The sequence below is a fragment of the Gopherus evgoodei genome, chromosome 12 (genome assembly GCF_007399415.2).
Source record: "Gopherus evgoodei ecotype Sinaloan lineage chromosome 12, rGopEvg1_v1.p, whole genome shotgun sequence".
Lineage (NCBI taxonomy): Eukaryota > Metazoa > Chordata > Testudines > Testudinidae > Gopherus > Gopherus evgoodei.
The window spans coordinates 36,745,163-36,771,454 of NC_044333.1; the positions used below are offsets into that span (position 1 = coordinate 36,745,163).

General features: G+C 42.9%; 1 long non-coding RNA gene across 1 annotated transcript; it reads left to right on the plus strand.

The window, feature by feature from the left end:
• Window positions 1-61: 61 nt before the first annotated feature.
• LOC115660233 lies at window positions 62-25,152 on the plus strand. Its single transcript, XR_004002784.1, has 3 exons — window positions 62-365; window positions 19,709-19,838; window positions 24,186-25,152. It is a non-coding gene; the product is annotated as an uncharacterized LOC115660233 (long non-coding RNA).
• The last annotated feature ends 1,140 nt before the right edge of the window (window positions 25,153-26,292 follow it).

Sequence of the window (26,292 nt, forward strand, 5' to 3'; positions counted from 1 at the left end):
ACATCGTCTCAGGGGTTCTTTAATAAAATGAAATCAGAAAGAAAACTCCCTGGTAGTTCGCATAGGGCCCCGTGCTGCGCCGTATAAAATAGCGCCCGTCGCTTGATTTGCTGCCGGGTTAGACTTTTGTTGTTGTTTGTTGTTGTTGTGATATAAATGTGTGTTGATTTTTTCCGCTATGCCCAGACTTTGATCCTCAGAAGTATTGGATCTCTCTCTCTCTCTCTCTCTCTCTCTCTCACACACACACATACACACCACATGGGGGGGCGAGGAGGAAAAGGAAGGCAAAGCCTTCCTCAGACCCCCACCCCCCAAAAGTCTGACCACCTTTTCATCAGTAAAGCTGTCACTCACTAATCAAGGTAAGTCACTTTAAACTTTTGTCACCTTCTTACCAGGCGCGCGTGGTAACTTTAGCACAATTAAACTGTGAGAGGGGCTTGTGCGGGGGGCGGAGGGGGGCTTTCACAGTTCATTGCTAGAAACTGAGCAGATGTGCTGGCTGTTGCCGTTTTCTTTCTTGTCAAGATGGGGGGGGGGGGAGCAAAGGCCAGATAGTACGAAAAAAATCCAACTGAGTTTGTGCTCCTGCTGCCTGTTCTCGGCTCTGCAAAGTATCTTAGCCGAGTGAAAGGCTGAAACCCCCTCCGCCTTCTCTCCTTCCTCCTTTAATTCCCCCTTCTGCCTAGATTCGCTTTTAAGGGTTTTATGATAATTTAATACCTTTTAAAAGGAAGATAGATACTGATCGAGTTTCCAAAATCCCTGTTAACGTTATTTGCAGCCAGTCGTTACTAGCCTCTAGGGCGCCTGACACATCTGTGATACCACCAACAGGGATTTCACATCAGGATTTTTTCCTTCTTCTTCTTTTCCCCTTGCAACGCTCAGAAGCAATCGCCAGCGTTTGCAAGGGGTAGCAGGACGTGTGTTTCCAAGGGAAACAAGCGCATTTCGGGACTTTTGCAGCTCAGTTCAGATCTGTCAGTGTGCCTCGGTATATGGTTGTGTGTAACTGGCCCTTAAACCGTGCTAACAATACAGAAAAGTGAAGCATCGATGACATGGTATGCACTGCAGAGAATGCTTTGCTAGTTGGGATTTCACAGCTGGTAAAATGCCCTAAACTGCAAGCGAGAAAGAAAGCTCTCTAATAAATAGCCTGGATTCAGGGCCTGGGTTGCAGGATAATCCACATATAACTGCAGTGTGTCAGAGGGCTTTCTGCTTCTATACGGCCTTCTCCCTCCGCTATAGAAATACGGTGAAATGTTCCCATAAATTGATATTATACGGAGAAGGGACCATCCCCCAGCACGGAAAATCTCGTCCCACATCTCCATCTCAAAGCAGGAAGACACATGGTTTAAAATACCATTCTATGCCAGAAAAAGCACAGAGCACGGGGGGATAACAAATAATCAGTGTATCGTGTGTTGTTCCTCAGTTTAAAACAAAAAATCAGACATTTCCCCAGCTCTTCTTCAGTAAGTGAGCATATGCTTTCTCTGTTTACAGATCCCAAATTTATAATGCGGCATAACCTTCTTAAGTCAGCCTTTAATTTTCTTATCAGCATATCTAACCTATTTTTTCTCTATTGCAGTCATTGTGTTATAGCTCAAATTATTGTTTGTCTCGATTTCTTTAAAGTATTAAATCGCATTGTAGGTACCTTGCTCCCTCTCCCTTCCTCCCTTCCTGCGTCCCCCCCCCCCGGCACTTTGCTTGAAAGAAATATAAAGAATGAACTTGGAAATTAAACAATTCAGAACCCAGATTATATATGTCAATTCCAGAATTCTAAACAAGGGATGCAATGTATTAAGATCTTTTGCAATTGTTTCTGAGGTGCTGCTAAGGACACATTACAAATAAAATTCTGGCTTTACTGCTTGCCCTGCAGTTCAAGTTAAAATGTTGGTGGTAATTTACGTGAGGAAGTATCTCCACTATTGTATCAGGAAAAAACAATCAGATGGAGCAAACATGACGCTTGTTTCAGCGGTCTTAACGAAACAATTTTCTTTAAAATAAAGCAATCTTTTGCTTAATTGTTTTCTTTGTTTCCCCCAGTGACTTTTGGGAGTGTGAAGATTTTTTTCCGACGTATTTATCTTGTAAACTTAAAAAATATATATAATCTGCTCCGTATTTCATAGGCCTATCTGTGGGAAAGAAAGAAATATTACATCGTTTTATGTAGTAAACTAACCCGTGTATTTAGTAAATAGCACAGGGATTTTATTTTACAATAAATTAACCCTCAGTGTTACTCTTATTATAGCCTGAGAGGACCATGTTGTTAGGTAACTTGTTATCTTCAGTGGTTTGTTGGTTATAAAACGTCAAAATTATTCAAAATATGGTCAAGACCGGATTCTTGAAGGGCAAATAGAATATGACTTAAATTCCTGCTCTAGAAAAATGTCAGGCTGGTGATTCGTGTAGATTGATATTTTCCTGTATAAAACAAATAAAATAAAATGTAAGATCCCCGCCTCATCTGTGGCGCCGTCAGCAAAATAAACTGGATGGGGGAAATATTTTTAAAAGACAATAAATGCTCCAAATTATATGTTGCCATTCTGATGCAGATTTCACATCAGACGGTTGGACTAAAAAATAGCCCAGTGGGCCTGTAATGTTTCTTTAAAAAAAAAAACCACTTTGTTTTCAAATTAATTTCCAAAGACATTTCTTTCTCCTTTTTTTAAAATCGGCAATGCTTTGTGTAAAAATAGACAAATCTGAGCTTTCTTCCTTTTCCTGCACTGAAGGTATTTTTACTAGCTAATTGCTTAAGTGAACTAGACTCTGCAACAAGCCAGCCTGTAATCCGAGTATGGAAATGTATATAGGTAGTATTGTTGTAAGAAGACTGTGCAGTTGGGTGCTGCTTTGCTAAGAGGCCCATGTGTTTATCCGAGCGCAGACCACCCATGGAGAGGGCAGAGACACGCGTGCGTCCTCCTCCCCACTGCCCCTGCTTTTCATTAACACCAGGGACTTCAGTTGGAGAAGCCCGCCCCCCTACTTCGCTTTCTGGAGGCGATCGCCCAAACTCCTTGCTTTAGCCCAGTGCAAACGGATGCCTAAACGTTTACATAAGGTAGGAGGGGAGGGAGCGATGGGGCTGATTCAACCAGCGGGTTGCAGACGGAGGGAGGAGGGCTGGCATTTTGTTAACTTGTAAATAGTCCAGCCTAAAAGGTGTTGACAGGAGGGGGCACTATTTGGGGGGCGCTTCGGGCAGCTCCTTTGCATCTCCTCTCTATAATAAGCTGTCCAGAAGAGGCTCCTCCAGGGGGGAAAGCCCGGGAGACGCTTGCTCCCCATCCCACCTTTAAGAGCCCAACGGCACGTGTGCAAAGCAGATTAACCAGCGAAGGTCTGGGCAAGGCTAGGGGAGAATGCAGCGCCCTCAGGGCAGTTCTACCAGCCGCAATCTGGTACTATTATTAACGGTCGGACCCGGCGCCGTTTTCGGTCTCACGCACCATCCGCGTTGTAGCGTCTCCGGGTAGGGGGAAAAAAAACCTCTTTAAAAGCACCGTAAGTGAGTTCATGCAGGAAATATGTGGCGGAAAAGACAAGCTTTCCCGGAGCGCCGCTGATTTCCCTGGAGACCAGCAAGGCAAGAAAGCCAGCTTTAGCAACCCAGGCTTGGCCACAAGAGGTTAAAGGCAGAGGGTAGCAGGCCATTGAGCGGAACAGGATTCAGATGCAGGTCTATGCCGTGAGAGTGCAGCCAGGATATAACTAGCCACACAATGCAGCATCCCCACACCCAGGCATACATAAGCCTTTCCCTGGTTCCTTTCTGCTTGGGGAAAGTCACCCAAAACCCAGGGCCTACTTTCATCCCTCCCATCACTCTTATTGGTTTCAAATCAGCCCTGATCGGAACCTCTGACTCCATAATTGATCCTTCTATTCATTTATCTAGAATGTGTGATTCCTATTACACAACATATACCTGTGCATATACAGGTTTCCGCACACGGGTGTATACATCTGCGCCCTGACATGTTATGAATGTATGAATATGGTTTTCATGAACAAAAGTAGACGGCCTCAGTAAAATGTTATCCTATATCTACACACACATCGTTGGGATCTTACAAGCGTAGGTTCCGAGTTGGGGCTGAGTGAAATCCATAAGGGTTTAGGGGAACGTGAAGATTGACCCCGAGTTTTGGGGCGACTTTGCACAAACGACCGCCGCTGAGTTGTCGAATCCAGCTGCTGTTGGTTCTACTGGAGCATAAATGCAGCATTTAAGGCCTCCTGGCAGCTGTATGTTAGGGAGAAGTTCAAGCCTTGGTCAGAAAAAAGGATTGTGCTTTTCAGCTGCCTGGTCCCGAGGTTGCCCCAAAGCGCACAGTTTCCATGACGTTCTTCAATGAAATATTTGACAACATCACAGCGCAGGAATTTACAGCCCTCTGTAGCGCAAGATTTTTTGGGAATTTGCTGGCAGGAACAGCCCCTCAAACAGAAACCAGTTCCCGATATATTAACCTTCAAACATTACTATTTAGCTCTAAGACACAATCGCTTCCCACAGAGGAGACCTTTAAAATGTCTCCGTGTATTTATATCTTCGCTTACTGGTGGGTAGCTAGAATGCTTTCCTTTGACCATTTTCTCGCTGGCTGAAACTCAGATCTGCGTAGCCTACCACGGCATAAATAGAGAGGGGAGGGAGGGAGAGAGATTCAGAGGGCGAACTCCGCAGCCTGCCAAGATGTTACTGAATTGCTAAGCTGCGAAGTAGCTAAGGTTGCTTCGCTATATATGGGCCAAAACAAAAAAACAAAACCCTCAACTTGTTGCAAAGCCCAGAGCCAGTCTCTGTATCCAGCGGGAAATCTTAGCAGGATTTCACCTTTAGGTGACATTATTTCAGGCAATTCTGCCCTCACTGAAATTCAGTGCGGTCAGGATCGGGCCCTGCCTTGAGACAGAAGTTGGTGCTTTCTGATAAAACGTGTTCGTTTCCCCTTAGCCTCCACATGCTGTACTTTCGGTAGATCTGGCCTAACCACCGCTAGATTCAAAAGAAGCTTTGTCCCGCACTCCCAGACTAGGGCAGACTTCCGCAGTGAAAGGAGCTTTCTCGCTTCGATGCGGGTGTATCAAGTAGTTGGGTGCAAGATAAAACACAGAAGAGCTGTAAATACTCTAGAGAAAGGGAGATTAGACTGAACCCCAGCGTCTGATTCCTGCTACAGCCGCGGACAGGGCACTCTTATTGGCAGGTATTTGGAGGGAAGTAATTTGAGGTCGGAGCTTGCAATCCTTTCTCAGGCAAAGTTCCCAGTGAGCCTGCAGGATCGGGTCTGTCTGGACTCTAGTCTGTTATCTCACCGGTCCCCAGCTTGTTTTGTTTTATAACCTCCCTTCTCGCGGTCATTTTTTATTCGGGCTGGGCTTTCCCTTGGTTAAATCAGGGGGCAGGATCTTGCCTCTTTCACCTCTTGCAAGGTCACGCTGCTCTGGGTCATGCGTTGCGTTCCTCAGCAAATCCTCTCTTCAACCAACCCAAGAATCCCTTCAAGACAATCCTTATTTCCCATGATTTTTGACGCTATTTTCAGAATAAGCTGCTGCATGGAAAGTGCAGTGTTATTTAAAGAGAGGAGAACACGCTGACAAAAACAGGGTTAAAGGATCCTTTGGGGAAAATAAATATTTATATAAATCAACGTAGCACACAAAAAGATGCCTTTCTAACCCCAACGAGCGTTATTAACCACACAATAGTCTTGGTCTGAGTAACTTCTTGTCCAGAGAAATATTTGAGTCCCACGAATGGTTCAGATAAGTAATCTCTTTTACTTTCCTATGTGTGCCGAAGGAAAATAATTCGAAAGGAGCTAAATTGGTTTGCTGAATGAAGATAAAACAGCAACAGAGTCATTAGAAGGACAATTATTCTTGTAGCATGAACAACTTTAATCCTTTCAGAGCAAGGTTTTATAAACTGTATCTTCCCGCCCCCGAATTATGCTTGAATTTATTTTCAATTTTTGCCTTTATAATCAACATGCATTTGAAATGCCCTAATCCAAATTTCAGGTGGCTGCAAAAGTAAATGACAAAATGCATCAAAGACAGAGGATTTTGATTTTATGTGACTTGGGGAAATGGCTGCATTTGTTGTTTGTGGACAAGGGAAATTGTTTTAATTGTTGTGGTGTTGCAAGAAACTTTTGTTTCCCCCTTTGCAAAGCTTACACCATTTTGTGGGTTTTAAAAGTCCTGCTCTACAGTTAGAGTTTGGGACCGAAAAGGAAATACTGTTTTGTATTTATTCACAGTTAAGCGAAGGGAGGAAAAGCTTTTCTAATATTCAGAGTGAAAAGAATTAATACAGTATATTTAAATTCTATATCAAGGACAAGTGAGCGTGTTGATTTTTCTACTAAAGAAATAGCTTAATGGGATGCAAAAAATGTAAAATAACCAAATAGGTTACAGAAGTTTCCAGGAGTTGATTTACATGTGCTCTAATTGCTCTCTTTGACAGTAAGAGTCTTCCTAAAGTGTTAATACCTAGCTGATTAATATCCAAATTAGTTCTCTCAATAAGTGACGTCTTGTTGTCCAGAAGCACAATGTATTGGTACAATCGTACGGAAATATCAACACGACTTTGAAAAGTTAAAGAAGATAAGGAATGATATGAGCCGAAAACTAGATCCGAGTTTCTGATAGTTGAGGCGTTGGTCCAAAGGAGAAATACAAATCACCACATCAGCTTATGAGATCAACCGTGTGCTGATTGTCCATACCTAGAGAACATACCCGAATGCACATGTTTGGAGCAGGGCGGCACCATTACATGCAAGACAATAGGGACTTCATTAACCGTTTCTCCGGCAGAGGTGGGGTGCATATCGACTATTTGGCAGGCACAATCTGTGGGTTATTGTGACACCTTATCCCGCCTGCAATCTTTTCGTTAGAGCCCTCTAGCAGGCTTTTGAACCAAGCGCCCTCCTCTCCCGTGGAGTCAGAGAGGTCAGTGGAAGAGACCAGAGCTACGTTAGAAGCAGGATGTTGGGTCCCTATGTCCCATGAATGCCGATGAATCTCCCCCGAAGCCTGGCATCCTGGGGGAGAGATACTCCAGGCGAACGAATTGGGGTCCCTGGACTTCTAGAAGGATGCTGTGGGGACTCTTTGAGGGAATACCGTACAGCAAACTTTGAACTCTCTCAGTGGATGGGGAAGTCCAGTCTGGTCCCCCCAACAACAACCAAAGAACCTTTCCACGCATTGTGTCCCATCAAAACTCTCCAGTTACCTGGAGCACTGCAGAAAGCCCCTTTCATAGATTCATAGACTCTAGGACTGGAAGGGACCTCGAGAGGTCATCGAGTCCAGTCCCTTTCACCCCAGATTCACAAGCTGGCAGAAACTATTTCCAGCTAAGAGGTTTGTTAATACCAAAGTGTCAGTGGTGTCCCTTGGCTGACAACATTTCCGTGCGGAATGGAATGAGACAAACTCCCCTGAAATCTTATTTTAAACCCTTTCCATACTAGAATTCAAAGCCTTCAGACAAATATTCCATCCTCCACTTCCCCTTCCGGCGGTTACCAACTAGAGTGTAATGTAGAAAGAGTTTAGTATCCTTAACCCAAGGATATGTGTGGAATGATCGTTCGTCAATACGATACAATCACCTCTCTTGCCTAGCTAAGGATCGTAGCGTGTATTGAACTGTAATAAATTAATCACGCGCAAATACAAACATTTTTAGACTAATCCCAAGAGATAACCGAAGAGTCCTGACATATTTCATCCACCACCCAAAGAATTCCTTCAGATAGGAAGCCTTTGTATGAACTATAGGTAGCAGTCACCGGTAGATGATTATGGCATTTCAAAAAAGCCACTCCCAAAAGGCACATGTAAATAAATGCATGCTGTAGACCTGCTGTGCATGGTGAGCTTTTGTGCTCACGCATCTATGGAGTAAAAGCAGGAGGAGATTTTCGATAAAACGATCAGTCAAAATGCATTTCAGTGCAAACTCTACCCTCAATGTCCTTTTCTATAAGCCAGGCTAATACAGATGCACGTTGTTTATAACTGCTTTAAGGACAGATCTCCGTCTGAAATTCCCCCTGTACACAATTATCAGCAAGCAAGGCATCCGGGTGAGTTAGCCACCTGCTAAGAGAAGGCTCCTATAAATTAATCCATGATTTACCTTTCACAGAACTAACGGATTCTCTACCCCCCACGCCTTGTGGGTGCTAAATACAGCCCCAGGCAGCTCTCTAGCAAACTATCCAGAGTTCTCCAGCTCTCTAGGCAGAAAGATAACAGGTTAGATAGCGACATTCATGCATCTTTACTGTCTGGTGGCAATAGGGAGGTTCTGCAATTGTTTTGCAGTCTGATTCGTGAAGGCTTAAGACTCAGTTTTCCAACTGACCCAGCCTTGGTAACGTCACACTAACTGGGGGGAAAGCGCATGTAAATACTCCTCATATAAGGAACGTTTATCATCAAGTGCTGTGCTTAAAACAATGCCTCTTTGACGTACTGTCATTGTCAGTGATTAGAATATGAAGAAATAAATAGAACAATAGAAAATGAAGCTTATAGACAATGATGGCAGGTCCTGTGTTGCAAAGCCCGGCATCGGGGGAATAACCTGTAGTCTCTCTGCTATTCCTTTAGGTGAGGAGTTGCAGGGCTGGGCGCTGAGACCGGGTATCCACATACGTATGAGTGGCAATCCAAAGGCTGCTCCCTTTGGTGCCAACCGGATTAGGAGGCGGGGTAAAGGTTAGCCCCCTGAGTAAGAGAGTCATTGACATCAGTGGTGTGGACTGGATCCCCTCACACTTCATTTCTCCTTCAAAGCATGTTCTTTCCCCTGGCCTTACTGTGTCCCTTGGCGAAAGGACACCAGAACAACACCTTGTTTTGAAAGATTCCTTTAAACAGGCCGGAGGGTCAGGGGTAAAGCACATTAAATAAACCTCTCCCTGGACCCCATCCTGAACACCGCTATGAGGCCCACACTTTCTCCTTTTGCAAAATTTGGAATAGCAAACCCGCCCCCTCGGATAAACTAGTTAGTTAGCTGTGCAGAGCTGGGGTAATTTAAAGAACTAGGGATTATTCACTATTCTTTTGCTACAGTAAAGTTGGGTATGTTTGGAAGGATCAGTAGATGGTCACGTTGTCAAGACTCCATTTAACCCCGCCCCTTTTAATAATTGTAATCAGAAATGCAGGCAGAAATAATTTTCCATATTAGAATTAGCTTCCACCTGATGTTGATCCTGCAAAGCTCAGCCAGGCAGAATTTCTGTTGAGTTTAGTGAAAGTTCTGCTTCCTCTTCGGATGGAGGATTGGGCCCCTCTCTAAAGCTAGTCTCTCTCTGACAGTGAGTGAAACCAGGGCCCCATTCAAATCCATGGCAAAACTCCCATTGATTTCAGTTGAGCCAGGATGTCACCCAGTGCATGTATTTTGGGCGTAGGTCCATACACAGAGCTGGATAATATTACTCCGCACCCACCGATAGTTAGTTTCACCGATTATAGATTATGCTGCCAATTAACATTTGGTGATTTTTATCTTCTTGTTTCCATAATAAATCTCAAAATTAAACTATATACAGAAATGAAGGCAAAGGAGGAAAGCTCTGGACGCCTATCTGCTGTGTAAACGATGCAAAACTTTTAACATATCCTGCCTAGGCAGGAAAATACAATTTTCCCTTCTTACCCTCCTTTAAGGCTAAGCAATTGTTCTTGGTGGAATCTATCCCAGCGCCTTAACGCAGATATTATCTTCAGACTGGCTTTTTTTTTTAAGGTCAAGGATTGATTCCCATTTGTCGTTCATCATTTAATCTGAATAGGCGAAAGCCTGCTGCTTTAAACGATATGGTGGTGGTTTTCACCACAGTTTTAGCGTTTAATTATAATTATAAGTAATGTTATGGAGTCCCCACTATGCGAACAGACACAAGTATATTATAAGCACATACCCCCAGTCTGTATCAAACTAGAGGGGCAGTGCTTGTTAGAAATACAACAGTTTGGACAATCCTATCGCTCATTTCCTATACAAGTAATCATTGAAACGGTTAATCTCCTTTTAAGAATTTGTTTCAGGCTGAGCATATATGCATTGTTTTTAACACAAAAGAACACTCTAAGAAATTACTCCGGAAAAAAAAATCCTCAAAGGATTTGATTAGGGTTAATTCAAATGGAAACATGAAATTTAGAAAAGCAGATACAGGAGTCTCTGCAAAAGACTGTATTTGTTTCTGGAGTGACTTGTGCTCTGCAATAAAGCAGTTGTTTTTTCCATGAGTCCACGTAATTATAGGGTCTGATACATTAGGTTTTCCCATTCTGCGTTTATATTTCGTGTGTCTCTCCGTCCGCACCATGCAAACTTTGTAGAAATTTATTGAAAATGCAAAATACCAACCCTTAAATTCTATGGCTTTCTCTTTAATCGCACATTAGTTTTTAAAATATCTCAGTGGTTGGAGGGGAAAACACTCAGGTCCTGACAGCTAATCTCCCCATCAACTGCATCTCCAGTCCTTAAAATATGCCTCCAAAATATCATTTTGCAGCTAATCCAATTAAAATCGGTAAATCAAAGAGAGATCGAGGCAGAAAGTTTAATCTTATTGTTTTGTCTGTCTCAGAAAGCACTGCCTTAAACAACGGAATTTGGATTGATATCTTAAAGGCATAAGAACAGTGAATGAATGATACATTAACCGTATTTTACGCTGAGATAATTTTTCTGACATTCTGGGAATTCTACGGCTAAAAACAAAAATCGCTGAACATTTCCCCCCTGGAGAGTGATATTATTTGAATGTTATAAATCATTAATTTAAAGAATCGTCGACGATCAGGAAATGTATCCTTTGAGCGGGAAGGTCCTGGATGAAATTGTTGTCCTAAAATATCTGCTGGGTGTTGGTTTAAAATGATGTTAGGAATCTCTGCGCAGAGGTTTATGAATGTAGCTCTTAATTCTCGCATTCGTTTCCAGACACAGTTGTTAAAGCGACTACATGTCGGGGTGCAGGGAGGTGATATCACCTCGATTCACCGGGTTTAAAATCACCCTGAGCACCGAGAGAGCGTTTTCTCCGCCGAGTCTCAAACGAGTGCCGCCTTCTTTTCTATCCCATAGCCTGCAGCTTGGTATTTCGAGCGATCCTGGAGGGCGAGATCCCTCCTCTTTACCCAGCTACTCCCAATCGCCTCAATCATGCTGAAATTTCCAACGCCAGGCTGGGAGATAAGGCAGAAAGTGATTGCAAGGCGGCCTGGGTTCCTGGTCTCTGCAGAACAGAGCTTCCCCCGGGCCCAGCCTCCAGAAATGGGAGTAAATCAGAATCAGCACCAGGGGTTGCTATTTGCCTCTTCGCTTTGGAATCTCGTTTAAGGCCACAACTTTATATTACGCGGTGGAGGAACCTGCGCACTGGATTGAAACGCGCGAGTCAAAGCAGAACTGAGCCCTGTTTCGCGCGGCTGAAAGGGCTGATTCTGAGCAGCCCTAAGAGAGAAATATTTGCTCAGAACTGCCCCACAGTGAGAGCAGAAATTACAAGGAGGCAAACTGCAGCAGACACTTCTGTATGTATTTATTGCAAAACCAACAGGAGGGCAAAATGCTAAGCACTTAAACCGCACACAAGCCCTTGTCTATATAGCTACGGCATCTGAGGAGAGGTTGTGTCATATTCACAGAGGAATTAAACTCCCCTGCTGGATATTAAAGCAGTATCAAGTGTTTTGATTAAAACAAATATACGCGTGTTGTGAAATTAGCGCAGGGATGTCATAAAGGAGGGTTATCACATAGGGGAAGCGTTTGAGACTGCAGAGCTCTAAGAGAAGCCATGTGTCTGATTTGCCCAGATTTCACTTAACTGAAAGAAGCCATTTCTCTGGAATGTTCTCCAAGGTCACCCTGCAACTGTAAAGTGTTTGATTCAGCTGTTTGAAGAAAACAACAGTATTCTGCAGGTAGATAGATTAGACCCGCACGGACACAGGTAAATTTCCCTCCGAAACTGTCAAGGGGGAAGAAGAAAGGAAACAGAGAGCGAGCACAAAAAGCCCCCACGTGTAAAACAACCAAATAAATACCGATCACCTCACTTCAGAAGGAGCAGTGTTCCTTCTCTGTTTCTCTCCCCAGAGCCAGCTGTCAGAGCAAAGCAACGTACCTAACCCAAAGGAACTGTCACCCAGAGCTTGAATTCTGCATACAGTGTTGAATCCAGAACCTTAGATACTCTCTGAAGTTGAGGGATAAGAATGGAAAGAGACTGATGAGAAAAGGATTTTTTTTAAGTTAACCTACCAAAGTTTTGTTGTATAGGGATAGTTTGGCTGTGTGAGAATGCCAATTGAAGTAAAAAACACCAAAACAGACTTTTGGAGGTGGGGGATCAATTGTGGGGGTATATCTAGCTATATCGTGTATGTATTTTAGTATATATAGACATTGAATGAATGTCTATATATATTTTTAAATACTTACTTGTAAACCTATATAAGTAAGAAGTATTGAGAAAGAGAGAGACGTACACACATTCATTCATACACGGAAGGCAAGCTAATATGCTCGCTGAAAGCAATGAGATGGTCTCTACATTCACTTTACTGGCTTAGTAGGTGGCCGTGTATATTTTTGTTGAGTGGTGTTTATGTTAGTAAAAAAGGATGAGATTACAAACAGACCACTGAATGCCCTGAATTTTGCTGCTGGATTGGTAAATTGTATAAGTAATCAGTTTCTGTGAGCAAATATGATTGTTGTAGTTTTCGCAGAAACACATTTGCATTATTTGGGGAGATTTGCAGCGTGTGGTTATTGCTGCTTTTGTCTTGCTCCAAGGGGTATAATATGTTTCCCATCAGCTCCTAAGAAAGAGACAGTCGAGACAAGGACAGACTAGTTTTGGTGCTGGGATTGGATTTGGAAAATAACTGGAAGTGCACACGGAAGATGTATGAAGAGCACTCAGGTTTGCAGCGTGTTTGGTACAGTATCAAAGGGCCCCGATGCTGCTTCGTCCCGTGGAGTAGGCAGGGCAGGATCAGGCATTTAAACACTCCTCAGGAGGCTCCCCCTACAGAGTTCAGAGTTCCCAGTTTCCCATAATCACGCTAACACATATTGGCACGTGGTCTTTCATGATCACGCCTGAAATAGTAATAACCGTAGAAGCCACGGGGTTGGTAAATACAGGATCTTTCCAGGACTGTTTCAAGCAGACCCTCCCAAAGATTATCATCTGCTCCAAAATCAGGGGCCTCGCATACCCATGATTTCCCCAACATCGATGGCCAAATCGTTTGCCCACTCCCTTTAAATCACAATGGCAGGCAAAGGGTCCGATTCTGAGGTCCTGAGCCAGACACAGCTCCCACTGACCTCAGCAGCAAAGAATCCTGTGGCACCTTATAGACTAACAGTCGTTTTGGAGCATGAGCTTTCGTGGGTGAATACCCACTTCGTCAGATGCATGCAAAACGACTGTCAGTCTATAAGGTGCCACAGGGTTCTTTGCTGCTTTTACAGATCCAGACTAACACGGCTACCCTCTGATACTTGACCTCAGCAGGGGTTTTTACCCTAACTGCAGGATCAGATTCTTGAGTCTAGTGGGCTTTTCAACCAATCACCATCCCGAAACATTTAGGACGGCAGGGACCGCACCGAATTCGAATGTTTCTGTGGGATATTGGTACATGCGCCCGTACCAATGCGTTTGATGGAATCTCTTGCGTGCAGACTACTTTTAATAAACAGGATTTTTACAAACTTCCCCTGTCCTCATCTTTAGGTAGAAAATTAATTCAATGCCCACAAATTACGTCAGCCTTTTCCATATAGGTAAGTGTCTCCTTCGCTGGTTTCCTACTTTCAGTTTTGTGCGTAAAAAACTTCTCGACAAGAGGACATTGTTAAAGCAGGGCTGGGTCAGGGCAGTTTTAGATGCATTTGCTTTATTACTGTTGTGCTTCCTCATGGACTAAACTACAAAGAAAAAACGAAGTGTAAACAAGTCTGGTTAGAAGAGGATATTACCCAAAGTTCAGGAATGAGCGTGAAACGTTCGCAGGCCAGAATGTAACAGAACAAGAAAAAAACAAAAGCATCTAAACAATAACCTCGGCATGCAAGAAACCAGATGGCTTTGCCGAGTGAAAGTTGCCTGTGGAACTCCTGGTCTGGGCTTGGTGGCAGAGATGAACGCAATGCCCCCCCCCCGAGGTAGTGTACTTGTTCAAAGCCCAGGGAGTTAGATCCAATCATGACAACTGCGTTTTGAGCGGCTATCTTGTATTCCTTGAGATTTTACCCTAAAAGGGGTTTCGAACTTCACTTGGTGCCCACGGTGCTCCTAGCTGGATGCTTGTGTGATCTCTACCTGGTCCAGCCGGCTCTTTCAGGCGTATCGAGCTAAGGTTTAGTGTCTGAACAATGCGTTATAAATATATAGACTATGCCTGACGTGTTAAGATTTTTTTCTTTTTAGGGAGAGAGAAGCCAATACAAGATCGCTTGTTTTGAAAGATGCAGAAAATCAGCCAAAAAGACACATGGCCTAATTTCCCCCAAACCCGAATCACCTCGCCCACATTTTCAAAGGTGACTTTATCCGACTTCCTTTGTTTTGTTTTTTAAAAAAACGGAGGTCTTTTCTCGTGAAACCTGCAATTTCTCCAGTTACATCGGAGTAATAATTCCTCCAAGTGAATCAAGAATGTATCAGTGAAACCCAAACCCACCATTCTGTCGGCATCTAGAAAGAAAGGGTCGGAGAACGAATTCTCCTTTGAACTTGCAGTGTTTCCATCCTCTTCTGGTTTTCCTGGACGGCTGTATTTCAAAGTGTGTTTAACCGTGGGCACAGTACAATCGGGCTGGGAGGTTTCCTGTTAATAATAAAAACGCTAAGCAGACATATTGGAATCTAATAAGTGAACACCCCCCACACACACCCTTCCTAGCACCAGTATCTAACCATGCTGCATTCTAGTTCCAGCATCCAGCAGCACTAGGGATGCTGTATCCCCGCTGTGCAACGTGAGGCAAAAGCAGATGAAAGTGATGTCACATTAATGTCAGCCAACAACTCTAGCCCACACAGCCTTGATTGCTCTGATTAATCTTGCCAATTTGTCTGTCAGCACTTGGCTAATCCGTAAATAGCCTTCAACAGGTGCTTTATGCTTCTGCCACATCCTTGTTTCTCCCCTCCCCAGTCAGCTCTCTTAGATGGGGACAGTGACTTTCTCCTCTTGAACTCTGTATGTGTGTGTGTGTGTTTTTAAAGAAAACTTTCAAGCTGTTGTTTAGTCTGTGCAGGGGATGCGTTGGTTCTCCTGAAAGGAAGTCATGGCTCAGGGAGGAAATGTGTGAGAAACAATGGGGGGATTACCATGCTGCTTTCACAAATTTGGCAATACACAGCTACATCACAGCCTCCTCTTTTGCAAGGATCCCTCTCTCTTTTTGTGTAAGGGATCGATGCCTATATATTGTCTAGCTGAGCTGGAGCCCATAGTAAACAAGGCTTTAACTGGTGACTCCTACCTGATCAATGTGCTAAGAGTGCTCTGGGTTCCGTTTTACATGGATATCCAGTTTGCTGATGCTCCAATTGCAAACACCACAGGCTGTTGTCATTTGTTTTGACAGTGCTTGGCCAGTGCTCACAACTGAAGCAGTTTCTGCCCCGAAGATCATACAGCCTCAAGTTATGTTCCCTTTGCCCTGAGTGGCTCTCTGTGGATGTCACAGACAAGATCAAGTAAAAGATCCCAACCAGAGCTTGAGCTGGAGAGAACACATTGTACCCGACGCAATTTTATCCTACAATTAAACTGAAGGTCAAATATTTTCTTCGCTACGCTATCAGAAATTCCACCATCTTATTATAGTGTATCTTTAGCCATAAAATACTGGTTGTATGAAAATAGAGGATTACAATTATTGTGTTTGTAGGATGCAATCTTGCCAGCTCTGGGTTTTAGCACAGTAATCTCAAACACTGGTTTTTTACATTTAGGCAGCCCTATTAACTACGAAAGCTGACTCCGGAGCGCTTTACTCTTCCTACCAAGCGAACTGTGTGCTTACGTTAAACGGGTCGCTTGCACTTTTTAAACACTTTACCTCGTAGCAACCTCCCGTTGCAATTTATCTGGAGAATGCCTCGGTTTGTGAGGATTACTTCGACGCACTTGGCTTTAGCATCCAGGACAGCTGCTCGTTTTTAAAAGACCGTTGGCGCTGCATGTTTCGGATCCTTTGCTCAGCGACAAGGGAACAGAGTCTTTTTAAACTGGTTTCTCTGCAGGATCGCTAAGAGCCCGGGAAGTCACGGGGGAAGGTTTCCAGGCACGTTTTCTAAGGTTTTGGATCATTCACTCTTAGAGCTTTGAATCAGACCCTAAAAGCCCCAATACACGCATATAATAAAATACAATTCCTAGCTGCAAGTTCACGTCTTCACCTGAATTTCCTGTGGGTAGACAGAGCGACTGTTTTCAAGCAATTATTTGATAAAATAAAATGATGAATCCACCTGTTCTGGGTTCGACCTGCAGTCTGAGGACATGTCAGGAAACGACTCGCAGCCCTGCGCGGTGCAAATATTTGGACGAAAGACAGGTAGGAAGGATTGTCCAAATGTTTACCAAAGGCTGTTGATAGGCTTGGGATTTATAACCATGTATAATCTCTGCTCCCCCCGCCCCAATTTCCCTAGCAGGTGCGTCTAGTTTGAATGTGACACATGCTGGGGGTGTGTGGTGGGAACGGGGGAGAGAGGAGAAAAGGTTACTACGCAGTTCTAGGCATTCTGATGGCTGTAGTCCTGAGCTTGTTTCCACTGAAGTCAATGGACAATCTCCTGTTCACTCCAATAGCTACTGGATGAGGGCCAAAGTCAATTTCAATGAGTCAAGGTCCCTGTTCATAATTAAAACCATCACTGGCATTTTTAAACTCAAGAAATGCATCTGTTTTTCTCAGCAGTTATGACAAAGATTGCAAAACTGGGTGTGCTTTTAGTCTTGAGAAAAGAGGACTGGGAGGGAGGGGACCTGGTAACAGTCTTCAAATATATTAAGGGCTGTAATAAAGAGGACAGTGATCAGTTGTTTCCATGCTCCCTGAAGGTAGGACAAGAAGGAACTGGATTAATCTGCAGCAAGGAAGATTTAGGTTAGATATCAGGAAAAAAACTTCTTACCTATCAGGATAGGTAAACTCTGGAATAAGCCTTCCAAGGGAGGTTGTGGAATCCCCATCATTAGAGGTTTTGAAGAACAGGTTGGACAGACACCCATCAGGGATGGTCTAGGATTGCTTGGTCCTGCCTCAGTGCAGGGGGCTGGACTAGATGACTTTGAGGAACTTTCCAGCCCAGTATTTCTACAAATTGTAACAAATTAATTGCTCTGGATTACTTAGGCCTATCAAAATATTTATCACAACACTAACTGCAATATTGTAATATAATTCTCTCTAAATAATGACTTTTACTTTCCAAATTATATGTTAGGATTCTAAATAGACCAGTCGGACAATAAATTGTAGGGAAAAATCAAGGCAAAGAGAGACTAAGGCCCAGGTCCACAAAGGTCTGTAGACTCATAACTTGCCACTGATATCAATGGATGCTACTTGCCTAAATACTTTTGAGGATCCAGGCCTGGGTGATTTGACCAATCACGCAGCAGGCATTGGCAGAGATGGGAATAGAAATTAGCTCTCCTGACTCCCAGTTCAGTACCCACTCCTCTAAACCATGCTGCCCGGAGAGCAATTATTTTGTCAGCATAAATGTAAGTGTGTTTACTGAGAGAATCATTATGATTACTACTGTCATTATCACAGCCACACAGGAATTGTCATGATCAGCCCAGCCCATCTCCTCCAGTATCCTGTTTAACAGCAGCCAGTCCCAATGCTTCAGAGGGAAGTGCAAGAAATTTACCAATAAGCACTCTTACCAATCACTTGCAGAAAATCATGAGAAAAATCAACCTAACATTAAGTCACTCCAGTCTGGCAATTTCCCTGGCCTCATCCCCCTGGTTCTGGGTTTTAAGGTTTTACTCTGTGCTAGAAACACTAACATGACTTTAGCATGCAGCAGACTAGAGAGGATTTCAGAGGACGTGCTTTTTTTAGTAACAAACAGCAATCCTATCTGCTGCAGAAAAGCCTTTAATTCATTACAGCCTTGTACTACCACAATTTGCTGACTGCTCAGATGGGTGGATACAATGGCTCCATTGTTGTGTCTGAGGGAGATCCCACAATTGCACACTGTTGATTAAACGGTATGTTTTCTATTTTGTTATCTGATTTATTTAAATGATTTTTCTAAGATAGGTTGCAGGGGGGAGGCTTGCCCTCATTGTGTTGACAAAATGAAGGAAAATGGCTGGATTATTTATTTATTATGGGAACTGTGTATTTTTTCTCCAGATCAGGGATTGAAGAATAAAACATAGGAGAAGGTATTCAGAACTCTTGTCAATTCAGTTTTTGTGCTCAGTGAAGTTTTAATGTATACTCAAAAAATTAAATCCTAGTTTAAATGCAAGTCTCAATGCAACCTCAAATCTGGAATCATGCCTCTATAATAATTCAAACTAATCTGGATTTTTCTTTCTCTCAAACTATTAATTAGCACTCACCTAAACAATGTTCTTAAAGAGCTTCCCAGATTATGCTGCTGGGCCATAGACCGACTCCAAGATATAGAGCTGTGATGGTGCCACAGAGTAACAGTCTGACCTACTTGTGTAAATGGACACATAAATGACCCCTAGATCCTAGCCCTCATTGAAGTCCGTGAGGGGTATGGATCCGCATTCATGTTGCACTCCCTGTTAGTACACAGCGCGGGGCCAGGGAAGCTAATGATCCACCAACAGACCAAATTCAGTGGTGAATCCTGGTTACTTGCCACCTCAGGCACGTTGCACATCTTTCTAAGAAGATTGAAGTCAGTGGGAACTTTACTCTGGATTTCAGTGGGAGCAAGTGCGAGGTCTTCTACGGCAAATCACAAAGGTTAACTGTGGCTCTATCCTTATGGCAAGTGCAGCTGGGTTTCTGTAAACATCTGTCTTCATTATGACAAATGTGGTTGAGGTGTGCCTGCTCCTCAGCTTTCTTCACAACACAACCATGTATCAACCACATTCGTGCAGCGAATATTGGTCTCTACAACATGGTTAGGTGGAGGTAAGCGGCCTTGCATCAACCTAGTTGTGGAAACATCATCATTTAAATTTGGCTTCCACCAAGATAAGTGCCTCTCTATGCGGAGTCAATAACATCCCCTCCCTGAGCAGCGTGGAGTCACGGTCAATGTAGTGAGGTCACTGCAGTGCTAGTGCAGATGCTGTGTCAACGGTTACTGACTTTCTGGAGCCATTGCACAATGCCCCACACTGACAATACAATCAATACAAGCACTTCTGGTGAGGACGCACACCGCCGGCACAAGGAGCCACCTGCACACACACAAGTGGTTTGATAATGGTGGCTGTATGCCAGCGTCAGTTAGGTTGACATAATTTTGTAATGTACATGTGGCCTCATATCTACATTTCTTAACTTTAGGCCTCTGTTATGTTCCAGAGATCTGTACATCAGAGGGGATGCGGCAGGCGGGGAGAGGGCCGGAGACCCTCCTTGCATGGATCACCTCTTCCTTCACTGGATGGACGATCAAACGTGCAGGCTGTGGTACCAGAATATGCCCAGCACAGTAAGTGCAGCCTAGGGCTATCATTCACAGTATGACTCTGTTGGTCATGTGGAAGGACTAGGCTGGGTAAGGAGTGGGCAGGACAGGGTAGTGAGAAGACACATCATCCCCTCACCCAATGGCCCAGCTGAATTTTCCATGGAGAGATAGTATAGGCCCCCAGCTCTCTTACCTTTTCTGCACCACAGCCATCTGGGGTGGGAACACAAGCCATTCTTACTGCAAGCCATCACGCTAATGAGATACAAAGTTAGAAATACTGTATCGATGCCTATAGGCACACAAGATCTCTGTCTTACTTAGCCAAGTAATCTTACTGAGGTCAATGAGACTATTGCAAAACCAGTAGGATTTGGCCCAAGGTTAACTAAAGTAGAAACAAACTAGCTAGGGCTTTTAAATTCACTGAGTTTGGGTTGGAGACTGCAAGTGATAGTTTGTGGTCCAGAGCAAAGTGGTGGTTATATATATTTATTTTTTAAAGGGAACCATTGACAGACGAAAAAGTTTATATTCCAAAAAATTTTACTGACTGATCTTCCAGGGAACATGCAGAATTTTATGGCCAAATTCTGCACTCGGTTTCCCTGGCGTAAATCCAGGCCTGGGGCTGTCTTATCTTATCTGATGATGCTGTGAAGGAGATGATCTGAGTGTCCCTGTCCTGTTCCCAGCTCCCCCCCCTTTGTTGCCCCAGGACTGAACCCTGAACCTGCACAGAAACTTGCATAAAGCCTGAGGATGACTGGAGGGCGGGGGGGGGGGGCACAGAAGTCCCAAGGAGACAGCTGTGTCTGCTTCTACACATGGATTTCAGGGAAGCAATCTGGGTATTACAATTGCCAGGGGAGCTCTGTATATTAATAATATTGAAGTCTTTTAATATGGGAGGAAAAGTATCTTTCTTGGAAGGAAAGGAAGTTGAGTACAGAGTGGGCATAGACATAAAGTTGTACAATGCGCTTTCCCCGAATATAAGATCATGGTCTATTTCTTGGTGTCACTTGTCTTACTGAGCTGGCTCGAGTTCTGTTAGAATGTGGATTGCTGAAAACTATTCCCCGTGCAATGAACAGTTACAGTCCAATGCATGAACCCATACAAACCATTTTCATTCTAGCATGGAAACTGGGCACGCTGAGAGTCAGTCGAAAATAATTTGATGTGAAGTTTCTCGGAGAAATGTTTGTTTAAACTGGCATGGAAGGGCCAAATAACATGCCTTGTTCAAGAAATATCAGCATCAGAAGTCAATGAACATGGTCTCAATGCCTGCATATAATGGGTTGCAGTGACAGACCCTGTATCTACACCTACATTACAGCTGTTTGGAAAATATTAATTATTAATTATTATTATTCCATGAGGAAAAATATGAATAATAGAAAAATATTTGTATCCAAATTCTCAGTGCACAAAATTGACTTTTCATTGCACAACAGAATATATATATGTGATTTTTATTTTATTTATTTACTTATTTACTTATTTTTTGAGGAAAGCTGACACTTCCTGTGAAAATATTCTTTTAATCAAAAAAACCATTTTCTGTCAAAAAAAAAAGTTGGAATAGAATTTTTTCACCACTTCTATTCTACATAGGAGCTGGGGTGATGGGTTTAATCTCAGACAAACAAGGGTGAATGAGAAGGCAATGAGGAATAATTGGCAAAAGCAGGAACTCCTCACCGTTAACGAGTACAGCAGCAGCGAGGCTGATCCAGTAATTAAAGCAGTACTGTAAGTCTTGCGAGGCCGGGGCTCAATTCATGTTGCCAGATTCCCCAGGTGACCTCAGGCAAATCACTTGGCCTCTCTGTGCCTCAGTTCCCCATGTGTAAAATGGGACAACAGCATTTTCCTACCTCATACAAATACATTACAAATTGTGAGCTGCTCAGTGATGGAGACCATAGATAGAAGGAAGGGATATTTGCAGCATGTGCTACACAAGTTATAACAGCCTCTGGGGCAGCCTCTCAGCACTTATGTGGCTGATAAATTATGTTCTCATTGACCTCGGCAGCAGCACTGGACATAGGTGCTGGAACTAGGGTTGCTGCCGCACCCCATGGCTTGAAGAGGTTTCCATTATCTGCAACGGCTCTCAGCCCTCGCCCGCCCCCCCCCGCCCCCACACCACCACTCTAAAAACTGTTCCAGCACCCCTGGCACTGGGGCAATATTTTCTGGGGCAAAAATTAATTGCTCTCTAACAATTTCTTCACTGTATTATGAATATATTCCATATGGTCAGGCTACAAAGAGTCCCTAACTAGGGTCCATCTTTGATTACCTCATAGCACTAATTATCTGCAGTGCATTGTCAATGTGCATTTTACAAGTACGTGTACTTTAATAGCAAGACTGTAGAACTGGGAGTCAGGCATTCTCACTTCCATTCTTCACTCTGGCTCTGGGACAAAACACTTCACGGTCCCTGTGAGTCCATGAAATTTCATCGTCTGTAAAGTGAAGTATTAATATCTACCTTGCCAGTGTGTTGAAAGGCTTAATGAATGAATGTTTGAAAAGCATGTTGAAATTTTTGGTACCTCATTGTAGAGTATTGTAAACTAGTTGGAGCAGGGGCTGTCATTGACTAGGGTTTTTATGTTCCCTGCACCATTAGGTCTCAAAAACACAGCCACAATATAAACAATACATACTAATCAGGATGATGAGGTCTAAATTTAGGCTCATGTTAAATATGCTGATTCAAATCTTAGTTCTTAAGATGTTGTTGAAGTTAGTATAAAATATAAGGAAAAAGAGCAGAGATGAAGACCTACTGAAGCATCGTCTATAGGCACCCTGAATTATTATTACCACCTCAGAATATTTGTCAAATCTTCCCCCCGCCCATCTAGTTTTCCTTTATTTTCACAGAGCTTAAAGACCAGATCTTGCATTTACAAAAGACAATACAAAACATCTCTTGTCTTCAGTGAATGCAGCTTTAGGTCATATTGTGGATAAGGGGGAATACTGCAAAAAACATTTGAAATTTTTTGAATGAAACCCACAAGTTAATTCCAGTGGCCTTTGCGATGGCAGTGTTGCCTGCTAGACAGAGCACTAGACTGGGACTCAGACTTGAATTCTATTCATGTCTCTGCCAGTGCTCTGCTGGATGACCTGGGGCAAGACACTTTGCTGCTTTGTGCCTCAGTTTCCCATCCCTAAAATGGGGATAAATGATGCAGACTCTCCTTTGAGGTCTGCTGATAATAACACTAGCTTTTATATAGTGCTTTTTATTTATTCACTTCCCATGAACAATTGTACCAGTGAAATTCTATTTGCAAGAATGAGCCTTTCCTGCTGAAGATGACGTGTTGCCCTTGTACAGGTGTTCTTCTTCACTAAATGCATCAAGACCCTGATCGAATGCCCAGCTTAAGTCACTAGGAATCTTTCCTTTGATTTCAATGAACATTAGATTAGGCCCTATGGTCAATTCCCTCCTCCTTACCCCTAGTTTGAGAGTTCTAAAATAAGCCACCTACATCCAGATTTAGGCATCTGAAAATCAGGCCATCATTTAGAGGTGCTGGGCACCCACTACGGCTAATGAAATGAATGGGACACAATGCCTATATATGAATTTAGATGTAAAATTTTCAAGAACCTGCTCCATTTTTAGAAGTGAAAGTCAATGGGACTTAGGTTCAAAAGTGCCTATGGGCCAGACTTTGAAGGGCATTCCCATTGCACTTCTGAAAATCCCACCAGTTGCCTATGTATGTCTTTAGGTGCCTAAATACCTTTAAAATTCTGGCCCTCCACCACTTTTGAAAATGAGGTAGGCTTCTAAGTCATTTGAAAATGTTACTTTTGGTGTCTTAAGTTAGGCACCCAAGTTTGAAAACTTTAGCTTAAGACAATGTCTTGCCTTACGAAGCTTAAGAAATATTCAACGCGCTAATATTGGTTGCATGGAGCCATGCTTATGTCATTACTTTAAGTTCATTTAGCTATGGTTCTTGTTAGCTACTTGATTATTGCATGAGGTAATATAGTTGCACAGGGTTTGCCTTGATTTAGTTAATCATTTCAGTGATGCATAATATAAAAAAAGGATAAAACAAATTGTCTCCATAAAAACAGAAAGCCAGCAATGGTTTCATGTCACATTTAAGCAAAAACATCTGTAATTGTCCCCACTCACAGAATGTGAAGCATTAATGGTCATCCTCCACTAAACTCAGTTTCAGCTCTGCTGTGCATTAGGGAAGGAAAAGTTAACACAATCCCAGACGGAAAGACATTGAAACAAGCTGCCCTTTTCTCTTCCTGCACTTTCGTAAGCTGCCACAAACAGATTTTTCCCCCTCTTCTTTACAGGTTTTTGGCCAGCCATCCTGACCTACTCTGAGGAATTTTCATGCATGAGGCTTTGAATTTGCAAGCGTGCTGTGTATATAATCTTTCTCTGAAGATCTTCTACAGTATAGTAATAGAGAGAGACTGATCGGATGATATGCTGCCCAAAGAATATCCAAAATGCACAACATGTAGCTTCAGCCAATGGTGGTTATCGAACGGTAGCTGAACTACATTTATAGGTTTCCCTATTTTCTCTGTGTAACTGTGGGGCACAAGTGTCAGTGTTCTTTACCATTGCATGACTCCAGTGGCTCTCCTGGTTTCAGTAGTTTATACTGGGCTTGAGCTACTGGTAAGGATTTCAATATCAGCACCCCAGCAGTGCACATATAGGGTGGACCGGTGAGGATTCTGGAGTACTAACTAGGCCTCCTTTGATTGCTGAGCAGACCAACCCAGCCTCTTTAATGCATTCTCATCAGCAAGGACAGATCACAAATAATGGGTCGTCCCCTCACTAGCGGGAGTGGGATGGTTGCCCCTTAATCCACCACACTTCTGTTGGAAAATCTGTACAACAAAATGTCGTACATTTCTCTTCCTAGCTCCTAGTGGATATTAATTGTATCAGGCTGATAATGAGATGAGCCTCACTAACTGGAATGCTAAGTTGCAACCATTTTTCTTCTCAGAGATCTGTGAGTATGGAAGGCCAGGGTCATGTATATGCACTGACATCCTCCCTGTTCTCAGTTGTCTGGAAAAGCTGCTAGATTGAATTTTTGCAAAACAATATGCAGGAGTGACAAAGCAACAATTCAATATTTATTTCTGCTAGGCTCCTAATAGACCCCCTGTACGTACTCTGGCGTTTTGTCTTTATTATACTTTCTTTGTTAGTTTAATCTTGTTGTAGTGAATGCTTCACCACTTTTTCCTTTCAGTGAGTGTGGAAATAATAATAATAATAAATGATCAAATTCCATGTCTTGGAGATTTTTCAAATTTGTCGCCATGACCATTAACGGGTTAGGTGAGAATTAGCATAATCAGTTTAGAAATGAGAAAATGGACATTAAAGGCCACATTTAAAACAAAAAATGGCCTCAAGTTATACACCTGAAATGTTGCACTCATGGTGAATGGGGAGGGAGAGACTGAGAGACGGTCTCGTGCATGCATATAATTATGCTTTTCATTTACATAGTTTCTTTCATTCAAGCATCTCAAGGCCTTTAATGAACATCAATTACAGGTATGTAAATGTCATTAGCTCTTTATATGGAAGGATAAACTAAGGGGGAGATGTATTAAATAACTTTCCCATGGCTAAAAAAAAAAGTCAGTGGCAGAGTTAGGCATAGACCCAAGGAATAAGAATGGGGTTCTAATTTGAAGATCATCACCTTTGAAGATATACATACACTTTGGGTATACCTTCCATGTCAAGGCTGAAAAGTAGTGCCACATATTAGAGATTTGGAAGATGGGTGATGACTTTTGGAAGATTTTTGGCCATAGGTGCACTGATATTCTACAGGTCTTCAGGACTTTCATTCAGCAGATGTTGATCTGACTTCAGTTTGGTTTAAGTTACCAGAGTTACCCACCCGATTAAAGTACATTTCATAATATGGTCTGTGGCTAGCTCTTTCTTTGACAAACAAATGGGAAAAAAAGGAATTATCTCAAGGAACTGTGCTTTGTTTCAGGCCCAAACCCAAAAGTTTTTCTACTCTGTTCTCTCCTTGACTTGTTGCAGATGTATTGAAATAAATCTTTAGAAAGAACAAACCTTCATTTCTTCTCTCCACCTGATGCAGTCACAAATCCCAGGAAAGAAAAATAAATCACAATCTTAGCTCACAAAGTCTTGGATGATACCTGCCCATCTCCTCAACAAGAGCATCAGCCTAAAATATCAAACATACCAAGCCAAAACAAAGCAAAAACACATTCCCTTGAGCCAGAAGGGATATCTAGAAGGCTAGCTAGTCAATTCTTCTGGACCTTTTCCAATAAAAAATGGGGGCCTTGTGTGGTCTAATAGTGGGACACAGACCTTATAAGCACTAGCTCCCTGTTCTGAACCTGGCCCAAATCAGCAGTGACCAAAAGTCCCTGA